The sequence below is a fragment of the Erythrolamprus reginae genome, chromosome 3 (assembly GCF_031021105.1).
Source record: "Erythrolamprus reginae isolate rEryReg1 chromosome 3, rEryReg1.hap1, whole genome shotgun sequence".
Classification (NCBI taxonomy): domain Eukaryota; kingdom Metazoa; phylum Chordata; class Lepidosauria; order Squamata; family Dipsadidae; genus Erythrolamprus; species Erythrolamprus reginae.
Window position 1 is genome coordinate 72,798,844 of NC_091952.1, and position 14,388 is coordinate 72,813,231.

Here is a 14,388-nt window from a genome sequence, read left to right on the forward strand (position 1 = left end):
CAAGTAACACACTTGAAAAAATTCAAAATTCCTCAAAGCTGTGAGAACAATGAAGAAGCCTATTCCTTCCCTGGAGCAGGGATTGGTTTGCTACTGGTTGGGTTGGGCAAACCGGTACCAGCAGCAGTTGGATGCTCCGCCCACCTGCCCAGACATCATCAAAAACACTGTGCATATGCGCAGAAGCGTTGCGTGCAGGCAAAGCAGGCACATGCAAAGCACGAATCCCAGTGGCCGATAAGGTCCCACAGAGTTGGCCTTCTCCGGGTCCTGTCAACTAAATAATGTTGTCTGGTGGGCCCCAGGGGAAGAGCCTTCTCTGTGGTGGCCCCGGTCCTCTGGAATCAATTGCCCCCAGAGATCAGAACTACCCCCATCCTCCTTGCCTTTCGTAAATTGCCTAAGACCCACATATATCGCCAGGCATGGGGGAATTGAGACACCTCCCCCAGGCTTACAGAGTTTATGTATGGTATGCTTGTGTTGTATGCTTTTTTAAATGATGGGGTTTTTAGATTCTTTCTTTTAATATTAGATTTGTTACATTGCATATTGTTATTATTATTGTTGTGAGCCGCCCCGAGTTTGCAGAGAGGGGCGGCATACAAATCTAATAAATAAAATAAATAAATAAAATGCACACATGCGTGTTCCTGTTTCCAAACCAGTAGCAAAGGTAAGTGAAACCCATTGCCCCCTGGAATGTGCAAATGTACGTGGGATCAGCATGGGATTGCACTGCCCAGGGTTGTGGTGTGGCAATGACCTAGAGCAGTGGTAGGCAAAGTTGGCTCTTCTATGACATATGGACTTCAACTCCCAGAATTCCTGAGCTAGCATGATTGGCTGAGGAATTCTGGGAGCTGAAGTCCACAAGTCATAGAAGAGCCAACTTTGCCTACCCCTGAGCTAGAGCAAAGCTGGCTGAGGAATTCTGGGAGTTGAAGTCCGCAAGTCTTAAAGTTGCCAAGGTTAGAGACCCCTGACCTAGAGGTTGTCTGCGCTCAAGCTCCCTAGCTAAAATGAGAGCCATCTCCCCGTCTGCACAATAGATTGAGAACACAAAGGCTCTGATTCATTTCCTTTGCATAATATTTATCCCTACGGTAGTTTCTTGATATGACAAATATCTGCTTCCTTGGCTGTGCTATTAATTCATATTTTCAGTTGATTACATAAATTCAATTCCAGAATTTATAATAAGTAAAAAAGTGTGCCGTTTCTTATATTTTATTTGATTTACATGGCTGATTCTGAGTGACCCAAAACTCCCCAAATGTAGTAATTTGGGATGAAGCATAATCCTGTGAGTAATTGCTAAAAAAAATACTGATGATTTTCAAGATTACGTTCATAAGTACAGTTACAACTATAGGTTCTTTCCTTGTTTTCGCACCTAACCTATATGTAAATGTGCTTTGACAATATTTTTTTGGCTATGTTCCAATTATATTCCCTTCATTTCATTGCCATCCTAAGAGTAATAGAGGCTTAAATCAGTAGCTTAAGCTACTTAAGTTATCTTGGTAACTTTAAGACATGTGTAATTCAATTCCCAGAGTTCTCGGTCAGCTAGCTGAGGAATTCTGGGACTTGAAGTCCACACGTCTTAAAGTTGCCGAAGTTGAAGACTCCTGGCTTAATCTGTTGCCTCAGCTATAATAAGCATAAATATGCTAGACCAGGGATAGGCAAAGTTGGCTCTTCCATGACATGTGGACTGCAACTCCCAGAATTCCTGAGCTAGCATGATTGGCTCAGGAATTCTGGGAGTTGAAGTCCACATGTCATAGAAGAGCCAACTTTGCCTACCCCTGTGCTAGACCATTTACTGTATTTGCTATTGATTTACAGATGTTCACAGTCCCGCCATCCTTCACTGAAGTAATAGAAATAGAAATCACCTCCTCATCCATGTTATTTTGGCATTACAACATGTTTGGATGACTCTAGGCAATGCTGGACGCTGCCAGTAAGGAAATTAGTAGTATTTTATTCTGTCCCTTACCCTCTGTAGCTTCAAAGTCTGTAAAATTTGTTAGGCTTTCTCATTTATTTCTTGGAAGGAAGTCGGGTGGCTTAAAAACAAACAAAAGAGCAGGCCTGGGATGGGTGATAAATTTCATGCCATTGTGCTGCTAGTCTCAGTCCCAGATGGGTAAAAAAAAAAAGCTCAACTCAGAAATTGGCAAATGTCCATATGTACAATGGCAATAACACTTTTCCTCTTCTAACAGACCCCGTGTAGATAATTGGCTTCCTAGAACAAAAAAGATAGAAGAGACAGTCTCTGGAATCCGCCTGCTTTCCTCCTTCCTCTGGCTAGTTTTGCACTAACCAATATACAGTGGCCCCTCTACTTAGGAACTTAATTCATTCCGTGACCAGGTTCTTAAGTAGAAAAGTTTGTAAGAAGAAGCAATTTTTCCCATAGAAATCAATGTAAAAGCAAATAATGTGTGCGATTGGGGAACCACAATGAGGATTGAGGCCGTTTCCTCCCACGAGATTCCTAGAGAGGCTCCATGGAGGCTTCTCCCTGCCTTTTCCGGTTACAGTTTTGGAGGCTCGGGTTTGTAATTGGAAAATACCTTCGAGACCGCCTTCTGCCGCATGAATCCCAGTGGCCGATTAGATCCAACAGAGTCGGCCTTCTCCGGGTCCCGTCGACTAAACAACATCGTCTGGCAGGATCTAGGGGAAGAGCCTTTTCTGTGGCGGCCCCAGCCCTCTGGAATCAACTCCCCCCTGAGATTCGAATTGCCCCCACCCTCCTTGCCTTCCATAAGATGTTGAAGACCCATCTATGCTGCCAAGCATGGGGGGATTGATTTCTCCCCTTACCTTTCCTGACTCAATGTATGAGATTGGAATGATTGTTTTAGAGTTGTTAGTTTTTTATAATAATGGGTTTTTAATATAGTTTATATTGGATTTGTATTTTATTGTATCTATTGTTGCTGTGAGCCGCTCCGAGTCCTTGGAGAGGGGTGGCATACAAATCTAATTAATAATAATAATAATAATAATAATAATAATAATAATAATAATAATAATAATAATAAAATGGTTCTTGAGAAGAGGCAAAAAGAACTTAAACACCCAGTTCTTATCTAGAAAGGTTTGTAAGTAAAGGCCTTCTTAGGTAGAGGTATTACTGTATACTGCATTTACACCAAATCTGACATTACTTTAGAGACACACAACCACAACAATCTAGGTCCAAATTCAGACTGTTTTCCTTGATTGAGTTGGTATGTTGATCAGGAGCCAACCGTATTTGAAAGCCTACAGAGACATATTAGCTGCTTTTTGGCTGGAAAATGTCCCTGCCTTCCAAAGGCCATGAGAAAGTCACTTTTGGGGGTCTGCTGGAGAGAGAAAGCTTCTAGCATTACTAGTAAAAAAAAATCTTATAGCTGACCTCTTTTTCTAGCAACGTTTTACAACTGTGTGTAGAATTACTAGGCAAACACAGAAGGCTTATGAATATGTGTTAGTAGTCTGTCAATTAGCCTCCCTAACATAGGCACAAAATGTATGTTAAGCAAAAGTTTGTATAGTGTGGAATGAAATCTTTGAGGAAAATGAAGGCTGCCAGTTCCACAAATCTTCTTTCTGGTTTCACTGAGCCTTTCTATCCTCCGGACATGAAGGCCAACCTGGTAACAGCCTGATGGCAATAGTTGTAAGGCAGGAAGTAGCAGCTGGACTTTTGTCTAGTTTAATTGTGTTCTTTTGCTGTGCAATATGAATGACCCTTCCTGTTGCAGTCCCAGTTTAGGAGATACCAAAGCTGCCCTGAAGCCTACATGGCCTTAGTTATAAAAATTAAACAAATGAATCTCATTCTCTCCCACCAAATCTCCCCCAGGAGCCTCCTCCCATCCACTCACACCAAATCTCTCCCCAGGGTCACTCACGCCTTCAGACATCATTCAGAATTTGCCATCAAAATGTAATTTGAATGTGGAAGATCATTAATATTTATTATTTATTCATATTTAATTTATTAATACATTAATATTAATTATTAACTAATAATACAGTAGATCTAATGTATTAATAGATATTTCATTTATTCAGATTGTTTCAGCTCCACCTGTGCTCTTGTTCTGAACCTATCTAATACCATAAATGTTCAAAAGCTATGGACATCCATGGACCAAGGCAGGATGTAGAGGATATTGTTATGCATCTCTATAAATTTATAGAATTTGCCAAACCCCAAATTTGTTACAAATTAGAGCAGTAATATCAATCTCAAGGGCCGGATGCTGGATATGGACCACAGGGTAATTAGATCTGGTCCGTGGGGCCACCCTCAAAACAGTGAAGGACCAGCCTGCAGTGCCCCTGCCAGTGTGCTATCCTGCATGCAGCCCCCTGAGCTTCATTTTCACTGGCAGAGGGTTACAGGAAGCTGTTGCAGCTGAAATAGAAGCTCAAGAGCCCATTTTCACTGTCAGAGCCCTTGGGCTGCCACAGGTGCCCCTGACACGAGTGACATTGAGCAGGCCACGCCCCCTGCCCGCTCCCAAAGGTCAAACACAACCCTATTGTGCCTCTCGTTGAAATCGAGTTTGACAGCCCCCTAAATTAGAGTGACCAACCCAGGCAAAAAGATTCAAACAAATGGGTGGGAGAAATTTCGCTTATGTTCATGTCTTTCTTTTTAAAAGTTTGGGGGGAGTTCTACAAATATATATTTCGCTTTATTTCGCTCTGATCACCAAGGGATCAGAGCTCAGTTGCCACTAATCCGCCTTGCTGAATATAGAATTCATTGCCACATCTATACTGAAAAAAATAGACTCTAGTGAGGAACAAGGCATATATTCACCACCTCTAGAGTTCTGGTGTGGAGTTTCATGATTACTGTTCCCAAAGACCATCAAGCTTCATGAACACAAATCTACTTCCAAAGTTCAGAAGCTGATGCTGTAAAACACCCCAGCTTTTGAATAGAATAGAACAGAACAGAACAGAATAGTAGAATAGGATAGGATAGAATAGAATAGAATAGGTGATCCTTTTCAGCACTGAGTGCCAAAACAGGAGCGCACACAAACACAGGGAAGCACTAGAAACTGGAAGAGCAGTTCCCCAGTGCGCATGCGCATGACAGGAAACTGGTCTTCTGGTTTCTGGCATGCATGCACGCACAAAGACCATCTGGCCATTGTACATGTGTGTGCCAGAATCAGGAAGAGCAATGACCAATGGCTGGCATGCCCGGAGAAATGGCTCTGGGTGCCACTTCCGGCACATGTGCTATAAGTTTGCCATCACTGCCATAGAGCCAATTTCAAGCAGTGGTCAAAGCATCATGCTAGTTTGAGGCCAGGATACTGCCTTAAGCATTGTTCTGTCTGGGTGCCCCCAGACTTCAGCACCAACTGGAAAAAACAGCCAGACACGCTGGTAGAAACAAAAGCACTTTATAATTTGAAAATAAACACAGAGGAAAACCTGTTCTTCCCCACAGGCAGGCTATGAGCCTTCACAGCAGACCTCTTGCTGGCACACCCACCTTTTCCCCTCAAGGTTTCAGTATTCAAAGTCACAAGCCAGAATTCCAAGACGCCAAAGATCACAGCCAGGTCTCACGACTCCCAAAGATAATTCTCCACAAACCAGGAAGGGTGGGTCTGCCTTTTTAGCCTTTCCGGAGAGCACCACACCCAAACCCAGCTGTTGCCCATTCAGTGCTTGAAGTACCTGGCTAATTGTCCCCTTCGTTGGGTTGCCCTTCTCTGCCGGAAATCTATTATTCCTTGTGCCTGGTCATCTAAAGAATCCAGGCTGCTTGCTGGGGAGAGCTCCCCCTTGGGCTGAGATTCCTCCTCCTCGTCTCCCTCCTGTTCCTCATCCTCCCCCCCTGAGCAGAGAGCCGGCAGAGGGTCAGCCGTTCCCTGTTCCTCATCCTCCCCCTCTGAGCAGAGAGCCGGCAGAGGGTCAGCCGTTCCCTGAGGGGCCTCAGACGGAATCACAACAAGCATGAAGTTAAATGGCTTTGGGCCAGTCAATGTTTCTCAGCCCTAAGGAACAGGCAATGGCAAACCACTTCCAAAAATACCTTGCCAAGAAAACTATGGGGACTAGTCTAGACAGTCACCATGAATCAATACTGACTCAAAGGCTCAAAACACAAAAGCATAGATTTAAGAGATATGCGCTATAAAAATCCTGTTGACCTCTACCTTTTTGCTCTAAAACTAGTTGCTATCAGGAATTGTGCAGCCTACACCTGGAAATGTATCATAATGCTGAAACAAATATTTTGTCTGTTGATTGTATCCATTTACAGTTTTGTTTTCCTGAAAGTGCTGGCTAAGCTGCTACCCTTTTGACCATGCTGCAATTTGAATGCAGAATTTGCTTAGGTGCATTTGCTTTCCAGAGATCCCTTATTCAGCTCTGAATACAGTGGAAAATTCCACAGCTTGTTCTAAGAAAATGGCTGTAGAGAAGAGGTCATTGGCTTCTCTGTGTGTAGGAGAAAAGGAGAGAGTGAAAGAGAAAGAGGGAGAAAAATTGGAGAAGAAAGAAAACCAATTATATTTGCCTAGCAGGAAATGAATTCTAATAAATAAAAGCCAAGAGAGAATGAAGCACTGAAGGCAAAAGAAAAAAGAAATCCAGAAAGTTATTTTTGCTAATACAAACTATTTTGAAAGTCTAGCCAGTCCTGAACCCAGGAGTATTACACCAGCCAATACAAGCCTAAAGCAATATTGAAATGCAAGGTTAATTCTGTACTGTCTGACTCTCCAAGCTTAGTCATACTTGGAGAAGAACTCGTGATTTCAATAGATTAGTTTTAAATACATCTGGCATCTAAATCTACATTTTTTGGAAGGTTTTTCTTAGCTTCTCTCACTGGAGCATCACTGGAATAAATGCATTGCTATTGATGGAATAGAATCTCTACCCTATTAAGAAGTTTGACAGTTTTAAACTGAATTAATAGCTCTAGGTATTTTTTTTAAAAAATCTTACTTTGATTTGATTTGATTATTTTATTTTATTTGATTATTTGATTTGATTTGATTTGATTTGATTTGATTTGATTTGATTTGATTTGATATGCATGTCGCCCCTCTCCGTAACTATACTGCTCAAATAAAATTAAAAAACAGAATATAACTTCAAGTAAATGAAACTTCTGTGAAATCAAACTGTCCACTTAGGAAGCAACCCTGATTAACAATCAATTTCACATGTTGCAGTGCAAATGGAATAGTTGTGCAAATGAAATATTCAATGAGAATATTTCATTCATTCAGATCTGGGATGTGTTATTTGAGTGTTCCCTTTATTTTTTCAGCAGTACATTGCATTCTATGCTTATACATTGTTGAAATGCTTTGTACAGAATATTGAAAGTACCTAATCCAGTAATCTTGAAATCACTGAATTACAGCTTTCAGTCTACCCCTCAGCCCCTACTTTGTGGGTGCTGCAGGAATCTGTCCTCTCCCCACTACTATTTAACATTTGCATGAAGTCACTGGGTGAGATCATCCAACAGCAGGTGAGGTATCATCAGTATGTTGATGATACCCAGTTATACATCTCCACCCCATGCCAATTCAGTGAAGTGGTTGATGTGATGTGCCGGTGCCTGGAAACTGTAAGATTAGATTAGATTAGATTAGATTAGATTTATTGGATTTATATGCCGCCCCTCTCCGTAGACTCGGGGCAGCTCATAACAGTGGTACACAATACATAGTAACAAATCTAATACTTAGCAATCTGAATTACAGTTTTAAGTTAAAAAATCCAAAAGAACCCCAATATATAAAAAACAAGCACACAATCAAATCATACACAAAAGCTACATGGGCAAGGGGGAGATGTTTCAATTCCCCCATGCCTGACGGCAGAGGTGGGTTTTAAGGAGTTTCTGAAAGGCAAGGAGGGTGGGGGCAATCCTAATCTCTGGGGGGAGCTGGTTCCAGAGGGTCGGAGCCACCACAGAGAAGGCTCTTCCCCTGGGTCCCGCCAGACGACATTGTTTAGTTGACGGAACCCGGAGAAGGCCAACTCTGTGGGACCTAATCAGTCGCTGGGATTCGTGCGGCAGAAGGCGGTCTCGGAGATATTCTGGCCCGATGCCATGAAGGGCTTTATAGGTCATAAGTTTGAATTGTGACCGGAAACTGATCGGCAACCAATGCAGACTGCAGAGTGTTGGAGTAACATGGGCATATTTGGGAAAGCCCATGATTGTTCTCGCAGCTGCATTCTGCACGATCTGAATTTTCTGAACATTCTTCAAAGGTAGCCCCATGTGGAGAGCATTACAGTAGTCGAGTAAGGGTCTGGATGGGAGCCAACAGGCTCAAGCTCAACCCAGACAAAACCAAGTGGCTCTGGGCATTTCCTCCGAAGGACCACTCCATCTGTCCATCCATTGTCCAGGGGGGAGACTCTGACCCCCTCAAACAAGGTCCTCAACTTGGGCATCCTCCTGGATCCACAGCTGAGCCTTGATTACCATCTCTCGTCTGTGGCCAGGGGGACCTTCACCCAGGTTCGCCTGGTATACCAATTGCAGCCCTATTTGGACGAGGAGGCTTTGTACACAGTCAATCAGGCCCTAATCACCTCCCATCTTGATTATTGCAATGCGCTCTACATGGGGCTACCGTTGAAGAGTGTTCAGAGACTGCAGATAGTCCAGAATGCATCTGTGTGAGCTGTCATGGGTGTACCTAGGTACACCCATATAGCACCAATGTTCCATGTGCTGCACTGGCTACCAAATAAAATAAATATTGAGTGGAGACAAGTTATATGATACCATTATCATATGGTTATTATACAAGTTATAATCATATCATATCTTAGCATATCATACCAATCATTAAAGTTGGTGTGCAGTAATATCTCCCTGAATATGTCTGGTGGTGAAGGAATTATGGCTGGTCTTGAATTTCCATCATGTTGAGGCACTATTGGTAGTTAGGTTCGCATAAGCAATCAATGAGGGCTAGTTCAGTTAGCCTATCGACATTGCACAATAAGACCAGCTGATAAGTGCTAAAGACTATAGCACTATAATAATAATAATAATAATAATTATTATTATTATTATTATTATTATTTATTAGATTTGTATGCCGCCCCTCTCCAAAGACTCAGGGCGGCTCACAACAATAATAAAAACAATGTTACAGTGGAACAAATCTAATATTAAAAGAGAAAAAGATATATAAAACCCTATCATTTAAAACCAAACAACACATACATACCAAACATAAAATATAAAAGCCTGGGGAAGGTGTCTCAGTTCCTCCATGCCTAGCGATATAGGTGGGTCTTGAGTAATTTACGAAAGACAAGGAGGGTGGGGGTAGTTCTAATCTCCAGGGGAAATTGATTCCAGAGGACCGGGGCTGCCACAGAGAAGGCTCTTCCCCTGGGGCCCGCCAAACGACATTGTTTAGTCGACGGGACCCGGAGAAGGCCAACTCTGTGGGACCTTATCAGTCACTGGGATTCGTGCGGTAGCAGGCGGTTCCGGAGGTACTCTGGTCCAATGCCATGTAGGGCTTTAAAGGTCATAACCAACACTTTGAATTGTGACCGGAAACTGATCGGCAGCCAGTGCAGGCCACAGAGTGTTGTGCATATGTTCCACTTGTAATATCTGGCCCAAACATTTGTGACCCTAGCAGACTGAACAGACTGCTTGTAAATGTGACAAAAGACAGTGTGAATCTCTTATGCTTTCTGCAGGTGGGGGGAAAAAAGGTGGATTGTGGCATTAGAGCGATGGTAGTACGGTGGTTAGAATGCAGTATTGCAGGCTAATTCTGCTGATTGCCTGCAGTTTGACAGTTCGATTCTCACATGCTCAAGTTGACTCAGCCTTTCACCCTCCCAATGTCAGTAAAAGAGGGACCTACATTGTTGGGATCAATATTATGACTCAGAGGGCTGTAATGTAAAGCGGAATACAAGTCCGCTATTGGCAATACTATTGCTGTTAGCCCTGTCCCTTAAGATCCTCACACTCAGCGTGAATATATCTGTTTAGAAGTCTCTGATCTTTCAGTTGAGTACGGAGTCTTGCATAGTCCTACTGCTTCTATCCAGGAGACTTTTTTCATGTGAAAAATGTATGAAGGCGCTAGATATGAACTGATCATTCTCCAGAAAAGTTATCATGAAGATGCATCGGGAGAAGAAAGTTTTAAACCAAATTCTTATTAGGAGTAAAAATTTATATATTAAAGTATATTTAATATAATTTATGATTAAATATACAAAAGGCATGCAGAAGATTGTGCTACGTATTTCCTAGCATAAATAGTGTATTTCATAGCCACCCCAAGTCTTTGGAGAGGGGCGACATACAACTCTAATAAATTATTATAACTTTCATAGTAACAAGCTGGTGGACACCTATAATAGATAATAAAAAATGTACAGTCTGACATACTGTATACTTCAAAATAATAATTGCAGAGGAGGACTTGAGTAGTAACAAACTTTCTGTGCTGAGCAAATACTGTAGAAATGACTAACAATATCTAATAGGTTCATCATGTGATGTTTCATAGATGTTACTATGAAATGACTCTGAAGAAATAGTTCTTTGGAAACACTGTTCCTACCCATAATTATAGCCCCATGATTCTGTAGCACAAATGTATTTGTCAAAAGCTGGGGTTCAATATTCATTTTAAAGGGCTTTGGGTAGGGGTTAATTTTAAACAAGGTAGCAGAAAAGCAGACATAGAGGGGATAAATTGATCTCTAGGAGAAAAAGATTCCATATTTGTGTGCAATGTCTATTAATCCATCATTCATAATATAATATATAATTATTTATTTATTTATTTATTTATTTATTCATTCATTCATTCATTCATTCATTCATTCATTCATTCATTCATTCATTTATTTATTGTTAGAGTTGAAAGGGACCAAGCAGGAACCCTATAGTACACCAGTCAAGTGGCAGTTCAATCTTCACTTAAAATTTTAAACTATTTTAAACTTAAAATCTTCGCTTAAAATTTTAAACTTAAAATTATAAAGCAAGTTGTTTCAGAAAGTCAGATTATACAGTCAGTTTTACGAACATGAACAGTTAGGTTAAACATAATCAAGTGTACACTGATTTGGAACTGATTGGAATTTTATACCTAATATAATTTTCTCAATCATTCTTCTTGAGCTAAGCATCTCCATTATTACATATTAAAGAGTCTGCCCTTTAGAAAATTATCACATGAAATCACTGTCTTCTTAAATATACTCAGTCTTAATTCTAATCATTTTCTCAATAGAGGAACTCAGTAATCCTGAGTTCCATTCAAAATCATGTGCCAAAGTTTTATATTATTATGGATATTATTATTTTACATCCTAGCTGATGTTTCAGTTTTAGCTGAGCCTAAAGTACAATACCAAAAAGTTGTAGCTGGATGGAGCTAATGAGGTTCTTTAAAAGGACAGATACATTTAAAGATCAAAAGGCAGTTTATAGAGTACTATATAGACATTTGGAAGCCAGGATTATTAGCAGTAGCAATATCACTTAGACTTCTATACCATTTTATAGTGCTTCACAGCCCTCACTAAGTGGTTAATAGACTCAGCACATTGCCTCCAACAATCTGGCTCTTCATTTTACCGACCTTGGGAGGGTGAAAGGCTGATTCAATCTTGAGCCAGTCAGGGTTGAACTGCTGGAAGTGAGCAACGGCAGTCTGCAATGCTGCATTCTAACCACTGAGCCACCCCATCTTTTTGCTGTCAAAGAGGAAAAAACTGTGGAATAGCATAAGGACTAATCTTGATATAAACTAGAAATAAGGTATTTCTTTATCTTATTATTTCATGACTTTAATAATCATTGACTTGCTATTTCTTACAAGTTTTCTACACTTAGCATAACACTGCTTAGCCCAAAATTTGTATATTGGGAATATATTTGTGCTATTGGATTCACTCAAAACCTGTGTCAAAGTTTTGTATCACTTTGTTCAGTGATGAGCTCCTACAAGAACAGTCAGGAACGCAGTTCCAGTAGCAAAATTTGGAGCTCCATCCCAGAGCACCCAATTTGCACGGAAAGATGTTGAAACAAAATGCATAAGCCACGGCCACAGTGCGGTGGTAAAAGTTTTGGGAGCCCATCACTGACTTTGTTCCATAAAACATGAATGTTGTTACTATTAATGACTTTTCTCCCTTAATTGTCTATGTATGTATGTATGTATGTATGTATGTATGTATGTATGTATGTATGTAATTGTGGTTGAGCTACCATGGACATTGTGTATCTCATTCTGCCAGTGATGACTGGCATATTTGTGAATTATATTGTCTGTTGTACGTCTTTGGAAATGGGTGAGCTTTGGAATGAGAGGAATGGTGGCTTCTCCAGAAGCATCCATATAACAACTAATAGCATGAATATAAGTTGGACCGATTTTTCTACCTGCAACAATTACCCAGTTTTGGTGGAAAATGTGGAGAGAGCAGAGGCATAGAATGCCCTCCCTTATTTGTTTGTTTGTTTGTTTATTTAGTTAGTTATTTAGTTATTTAGTTATTTAGTTATTTAGTTATTTAGTTATTTAGTTATTTAGTTATTTAGTTATTTAGTTATTTAGTTATTTAGTTATTTAGTTATTTAGTTATTTAGTTATTTTTGCCCAATACATAATGAGGGTTTTAGTGGGTATATATCTATATACACATAGTAAAATACTTGATGAAGGTTATAGAGGATATACTCATGGTAAAATATATTTAAGAGATAATAGAAAAGAAGATATAGTAATAGAACATATCAATTAAAGAATAGAAGAGATATAGGAATAGAAGAAAGGTGTAGGAGATATAGAAGAGCAATAGGACAGGGGACGGAAGGCACTCTAGTGCACTTGTACTCGCCCCTTACTGACCTCTTAGGAATCTGGATAGGTCAACCGTGGATAATCTAAGGGTAAAGTGTAGAAAATATAAATTCTTTGGCAATATAATCTTTGCATACTTGTTCAAGAAGAAAATCCCCTTGTAACAATAGACTTTTATTCCCAAATAATCAGAATTTGAATGTAGTGGTATTGATACCACTAGTTTTTAATACTAGCAGTCAAAGGGAAAGGAAAGAGAAAGATGAGATGATCAAAACGAAAGAATGTACTGACTGCCTGGGACCAAGGATAATTGCACAATAAAAGCCTGACTTGAAACACTCTAAATCTTTAGGCTGACAGATTCTATACCAATATCAGCAAATTGAAAGGTTTACCCAAATTTCTCCCCAGGGAATTGTACACGGCATGTTCTCTAAACACACCCAGAAACACACATAGCATTATTCTAGTTAAAACTATTCTCTCTATTAAATATGCAGATGCTCATTTTCAGTTTGCTCAGTTGTGTAATAGTTCAGTCTAATTAGAAAGTTTGTTAGATATGGTACTTTTAGCTCTTTTGCCTTTTTTGCCAAGGGGCACTTAAAGGATATGAAAAACAGTCATTATTTTGTGCTCCAGAACAGCTCCACTCAAAATTGCTAACCTCGCCATAAGAGATCATTGGAACCTGGGCACTGTAAAGATTAGAAAAGACTTTAGAATAATCCAGTCACTTTTCTATAGTCTTCCTCTAACCCAAGGCAGAACTTGTCCAGATTCATAGCAGTTAGCTTACACAGTACTAACAGTTGTAAAGCTAAGAAATCTACCCTGGTGTGTATTTTAAGTTGGCTGCAAATGTGCCAGGGCTAAGCTATAAAACTACATCAATTCAAGAGAGAGAGCCACTGTAGGGAGTTGGCTTGTCGTGCTTTGATCAAAGTTCTTTGCAAAACCAACTGTTTACAGAAAACACTCACCCACGACTCTAGAGATGATCCAAAGAAAATTTTCTCCTCCTGTGCGTTATTCCAGAAGTATCCAAAAAGAGATTCCTGAAATCCTTGTAAAATTACTGGGGTATTCAGAGCTCAGACATTGAGTATTTTCATTTACGAAATCCTTGTTGGGCTTTTCATTAAATACACTCTGCTTTCTTTTTTGCCTCCCCCCCTTGGGTGATGTCATATCCTGATTGTGTCTAGAGGACTTCAGCTGTCCTTGCGGCAACACACATCAGTTCTTTCACCCTCCCCCAGCGACGCCTCTTGCACTCTTGTGCAGAAATCCCCAATACGAGAAAGATCCTTGGAAAGTGCTCTTCCCCTCCTCCCCTTCCTCTTACACACACATACACCCCCATACCATTCTCAACACCCAAACACTCAGCTTTTGTTTTGTTTCGTTTTTCTTGGCTCCAGATTAAAAGGAAGTTTAAGGCCACATTATTATGAAGATCAGTAAGGAAACTGAAGTTCTGCTGCACTTCCCCACT

General features: G+C 40.4%; 1 protein-coding gene across 1 annotated transcript in view; it reads right to left on the reverse strand.

The window, feature by feature from the left end:
* Positions 1-14,240, reverse strand: part of MOB3C (MOB kinase activator 3C) — a 50,182-nt gene extending 35,942 nt beyond the window's left edge. Inside the window, exon 1 of the mRNA XM_070748950.1 lies at positions 13,874-14,240. The gene's annotated coding sequence lies outside the window, so the exon portion shown is untranslated. The remainder of the gene's footprint in view (positions 1-13,873) is intronic.
* Positions 14,241-14,388: the final 148 nt, after the last annotated feature.